Genomic DNA, 6,000 nt, shown 5'->3' with positions numbered 1-6,000 from the left:
GGATTCTGTAGGATGGAACCATGACAATTAAAGTGGTATTAAACTGTATTATTTCTATAGTGTAGATGCACCTTAAGACACCTTTGGTTTGTCATGTAGTACTCCTTTGCATATACACATGTTTTTGTAGAATCAGAACCAATCTTTTCACAAGTTGACTGCAGTCATGGTTGATTGTCTGAAACCTGAATCACATGGTAGCACTTACCAGTTTTCAAGACAGTTACATTAAAAGAGAGAAATAGTTTTACGTCTTTACCTTAATTCCAGATGAGATTTTATGTTAGCAGTGTTGGAAACAAAGAAGCATCCACAGAAGTGACAGTAATGGCCAGGCTCTTGCAATGCGGCTGTGGTGGTGGCAACACCTGGGGGGATGGGACAGTGAGGTGGATGGATGCAGATGGTTGTCATTGTGGCCAGTCTGGAGTGGCTCTGGATTAAGTGGCTGGTGTCGACATACCCCCAGAAAGACCAACAGGGTAGCACTCCCAAGTCTTTAATTGAACAGGTTATCAGAGTGACTGTTTCAGTATCATATCCTGACCTGGAACCAAAGTAAAATGGGTCCAGGTAATTTATTTCCCTCAAGAATGTCTGAAGTTACTGACCAAGTACAGGCTCAAACATCTTGCTCAGAAAGGCTAACTACTACTGAGTTTATAATACTGCAGAAAAGGTAGTGCTTTTGAAGAAGTATACACAGACTCAACATCTTAAAATGTAGAGATCTGTTTAAATATGGTGGGTATTTTGGTACTGAAAAGGTATAGTCTTGTTGAAGAGTAAAGGGATTTAATTATTGCAAAAAATGTTTTTATTTATCTTACAAAGCTAAACAAATTAGATGAGAACCACTGTATTTTATTCAGGATTTTTTGTTATTATGCAAAGCATGTATAATGCAATAAATGAATATGTGTGAGGTCTGCTTAACAAGACACTGTTGGGGCACCCTTGTCTTCCTCTTTCTTCTGGGGCTAAGGCAAAGATCATAAAATAGAGGGCAAGGTTGTTTAGAGTACTGCTAGGAAAATATAAATGAGAAAAAAAGGATTAATTATATCACTTATCGCATCCAGGAGGCCATAGGGTTTGACCGCCTATTTTACCATACCTTATAATTTGGAAGAATCCAGTGCATGTGAGCATTGCAAATGAACTGCTTTCCAAAGCACTGCTAATAATCTAAATTTGGCTGTTAACATTGTAGAAACCACTATATATAATTTCAGTGAATGACCTGAATGACACTGCAATGAAAAGTGAAATGCCACTCTTTTCCTTCTTTATGTTATTTGCCTTGAGCAAAGGCTGCTCCAGATTCTGTATATTCAGCCAAGTCCTCATGATGAAAGGGCAACAAATAAGCTCAGACTCATGCTCTGCTAAAACTTCTTTCTGAGTGCATGTGGAAAAAAGAAAAATGAAACAGAGGTAAACACCATTTGGGAGAACCAATTTGTACCTTAGTGAACCATGCTGAACAGTAAGTGGGCCTTCATATGGTCTTGAGACTTGATGGATACATTTTGAAAAGCTATAGCTGGGGAAGGAAAGGTGAGAAGGAATCAACTGCTGCCCAGTACAGTCTCATGAAAAGCCATATAAGTTGGCAGCTATCATTACATCTCCTCCTCCACACGAATGGAGGTGAATTCTAATGCTTAACTATCCATGGTGTGAAGTTGTTTGGACTGCTGTGGGTTTGTCTACATTAGCACTAGTAATACTATCTATTACTAAATTCTTGCACAGCCCCCAAACCTCAAATTGGGTCCCGGCTGTTTACATAGTTTAAGGTTTCCACCCCTTTGTCCTGTATTAAAAAAAATTACCTTTTGCTCCAGGTTTTCCAGAAAAAACCTGGAGCACAACATGGCAATGATGGGTAGCTGCCTTCCCATGCAGTCCCTGAGCATCTCTGTTGAATTAATCTGGAGGCATGGATCACTGGGTGCCTTGTTCTTACCTCTGAGTGACTTGCATCTGCAGTAGCAACCCCAGTGTGCCAAGGCAGATACTCAGCATTGCTATGTTTTGCTGCAGCAGATAAAGGAGGAATTTGTGTGGGATTTGTAGTCAGAATACCCAGTGTATTATGTAACATGCTCTACATGGGGCTACCTTTGAAGCAATTTGAAGAGTGCTTGGAAACTTCAGCTAGTACAGACAGTTGCAGCCAGAGTGTTAACTGGGGCAGGTTACAGGGAACCCACAGCTCCCCTGCTACAAAAGCTCTATTAGCTACCATTTGTTTTTTCGGGGCACAATTCAAAGTGCTGGTTATAACCTATAAAGCCCCATATGGATCAAGTTCAGGGTATCTGGCAGACCGTATCACCCTGTATGAGCCTGCCTGGGTCCTGAGATCCTTAGGAGAAGCCTTCTTTCAGTTTCTCCATCATCCCACTCTTGGTGGGGATGCAAGTGGAGGCCAAAACAGGTCCCTCCTTGCTGTTTTTCGACCAACAGGCAAATAAATTTTAGTTCTGACAGGCTTTTAAAACAGTTTTTAAAGATGGGGTTGAGGGTCCTGTATTGTTTCAAACTGAACAATTTTTTCATTGCTTTTATAATTTCAATTGCTTTTTATCTTTTTAAATGTAGATTTAAATTGTTTTATTATCATGGAGAGTTTAATTCCATTTCAATGTTCACTTTTTGTAGGTTTTAGCTGCATTGTTTTACTTGTAATTCACATTCACTCCCAGTCTGGGAAAAAGGTAGGCTACTACAATTTTATCAGCTGCAACAACAACAACAAAATGGCATCTAACTTGAATCCCTCACCATTCAGCAGATCCTGGATTCTAATTTTATGAACAAAGAAAAACTTCTTCCTTTCCCATTCTCTGCACTATCTATCATCCTCTCTTACGCACCATGTCTGAGATGTATAAAACTCAATTCTGTATGGTGGTAGAAGAAGTAGATAGGAAGAGATTTTTTCTCCTCTCTATTAGAACCTGGGATCATCCAACAAGAACTGATGTTTATATACAACCATTGAAGCCAGTGTGCTCTGCATATAGTATTGAGCAGTAAGCAGTAAAAACAGACTTGCAAAATGTGACCTTCTATGAGTTAGTAGCAGCTTTCCTAAGGAATCTATATTGCAGGAGAATAGTTCAAGCTTTGCACTAATTGTACTCAATGACTAAATCCTAGAACCTCCTGTTTGGAAACTACCACACAGAATTCCAAAATATATATTTTGCCATCTTGTTTGTTTCCTAGAATAGTGTTCAGAAATGTAAGACGTTATTACTGCTTTCTGAGATACCCATAAAAATAATTCCACATATATTTGCCGAGGCACTGAGCATAGGATGTTTGTTTTAAAATTACAGTTTACTTTTATTGTGTCAAAGCAAGGTGTTCTTTAATTTCCAGATCTCTGCAAATGACTGCATTAAGCAGGTTTTCAGTCTTGTACCTTATAGCCAACCTGAGGCATGTTGAAATCACTTGGAACTGTTGTGTGTTGCTGATTCCAGGCACACTACCAATTTCCTGTGCATACCATTTCTTACATGAATGAATCCCTTAGGGTACAAATTTTGAGGAAGGATGTAAGAGGTCTGTGCCACACTGTAGTTTAAACACATATACAACACAATTCTTAAGATCATATACTTTCAAACATCAGTGATCAAATGTTAGGAACTACTTTGCTCAGATTTTTCTTCCCCTGACCTCATGTGTTTGGTCTCTGAAACAGTAGTGATATATTTTATATGCAGAATATTTGTGGGTTGGCTGATACTGCATGGTAGGTACCAATGTCTTATGGTGGTTCTAATCCTTCATTTTTGGTTTGTTTTTAGGAAGTGCTGTAATGGCACAACAACCAGTGTGTTTAGTGCTTTTTAATTGTAGGGTTGTTGACTGAAAATTGTTAAAATACTGAGGATGTCACATTTGAGATGTACTGGTTAAGGCCTATCCTAATCACTTTTGTGACCAGTCAAATATTGGGTTAATGTTTCTTATTACAAAAGTAAACACCACTTGACGATGAAATATGTAGTTCCATTTTCTCTCACAATGGGCAAAACATGATTATCCAGCAAACTAATGGAGCACTACAGGAGCTAGACTAGAAGATTTGAAAAGGTTCACCCCAAATAACAATTACAGGGATGTTGTGGCTTAGTGGTTAAGATGTCAATTCTGACGATCAGAAGATTGGAAGGTAGGCAGTTTGAGGCCTGGGTGCTGCATAATGGGGTGAGCTCCTGTCACTAGTCCCAGCTTCTGCCAACCTAGCAGTTCAAAAGCATGCAAATACAAGTAGATAAATAGGTACCAATTTGGTGAAAAGGTAACAGCATTCAATGAAGTCATGCGGGCCACATGACCACTGGAGTTGTCTTTGGACAACACTGGCTCTTTGGCATATTAATGGAGATGAGCACTTCCCCCTACAGTCAGTTATGACTTGACATTCATGTTGAGGGACTACCTTACCTTTACCTCATTATGGTTATCTCCCAGACCCAAGGAGATGCTGCTAATGGTAGAAATGTTACAATCTATGTACCATCACAGGGACTCATTGTGATTTACCAGAATCTGTTTTAAATTGGAACAATTTAAATGCAGAATGCAGAATCTAAAGACAAAATTTTCAGTTGAAAAACATTCACATTAATCATGCATTTCTATGTAGTACAGTGCACCCGTGTCATATGCAGGCGCTTTCACTGGAAGCCGCACGATGAAAACTAAATGGTGCACGTGCCAAGCTGCATGCACGAGCCCCATTATTGTCAATGACAGAAGTTTCAAACTGCAGGAACCTGTGCATCTCTGTGTGGATACAGATGATAGAACACATGTTCTCTCTGTGTTTTTGCCTTTAAGTCATTTCTGACGTATGGCAATCCTAAAGTGAATCTATCACAAGGTTTTCTTGCTAAGTTTCAGCTGCAAACTTCTGAGCTGACAATCTTATGGTTAAACTGTTCCTGTTTTTAGTCTCGGTTGCCTTCTACAGATACCCCCTTTCCAGCTGTTGCTACATGGCAAAATTAATGCAGTTTGACACTGCTTTAACTGTCATGGCTCTATGCTATAGAATCCTGGGATTTGTAGTTTGTTCTGGCATCAGAGGTCTGACAGAGAAGGCTAAAAATCTCATAAAACTACAAATTTTGGCATTCTATATATAATATTGAGCCATGGCAATTAAGGCACTGTCAAACTGCATTAATTCTGCAGTGCAGATGAAGAAATTTTACGTGCTTATTGTATTTTGATTACTCTTTGATTACTCCTTTAGTTGTTTGGTAGTCACTTTGGATACTATTATCAGAAAGCCAAAAGACAAATATTTGAAACAAAGTATTCATGGGCAAACAAAAAAAGCAGGGAAAAAACTATGAGTTGAAACAAAATTATGTTAACTCCTGGTCTTTTATCATTCAAACCACACATATATTGAATTAATGTGAGGCAGTAACTATGCGCAGGGGTTAAACACTACACAGGTACAGATCCTGTAGCAATTACAAATGTTACTGAAATAGAAGCCAGAAACAGGAAGCCTTTTAAAAAAAAGTCCCTAAGGCAGGCATCTGTGTTAAATGATATAATTTGTCTACTTTCCAGCATCTTGTAGTTCTGAACACAAAAAGAAGTTCTATGCTATACAAAGGACATTACATATTCATTAGCCGAAATGTTCCTCAAGTACCTAATGCAGGGTTTTCATTTAATAAGAAGCAGTTACTTGCAACTGTGCAGGACATAAAAATAAATTCTGGGTAACTAATAGCTATTTAAAGATATTCTAGTCTGGATTTGATGGAACTTTTTGTTAGATGACAGGATATGATTTTAAACAGAGGCAGCATTATTGCCACATGTTTAAACCCAGTGCATCGCCTGGAATGCAGATTTCAGTGTGCACTGATGAAATCTAGATGTACTAACACATTTACAATTATCTGTATAGATCACAGGTGAAAAGCAGAATAATGTGAAACAGAAGGG

The sequence above is a fragment of the Sceloporus occidentalis genome, unplaced genomic scaffold, assembly GCF_023333645.1.
Source record: "Sceloporus occidentalis isolate IW3139 unplaced genomic scaffold, rSceOcc1.0.p SCAF_3, whole genome shotgun sequence".
Classification (NCBI taxonomy): domain Eukaryota; kingdom Metazoa; phylum Chordata; class Lepidosauria; order Squamata; family Phrynosomatidae; genus Sceloporus; species Sceloporus occidentalis.
This window is presented reverse-complemented; position numbering follows the sequence as displayed.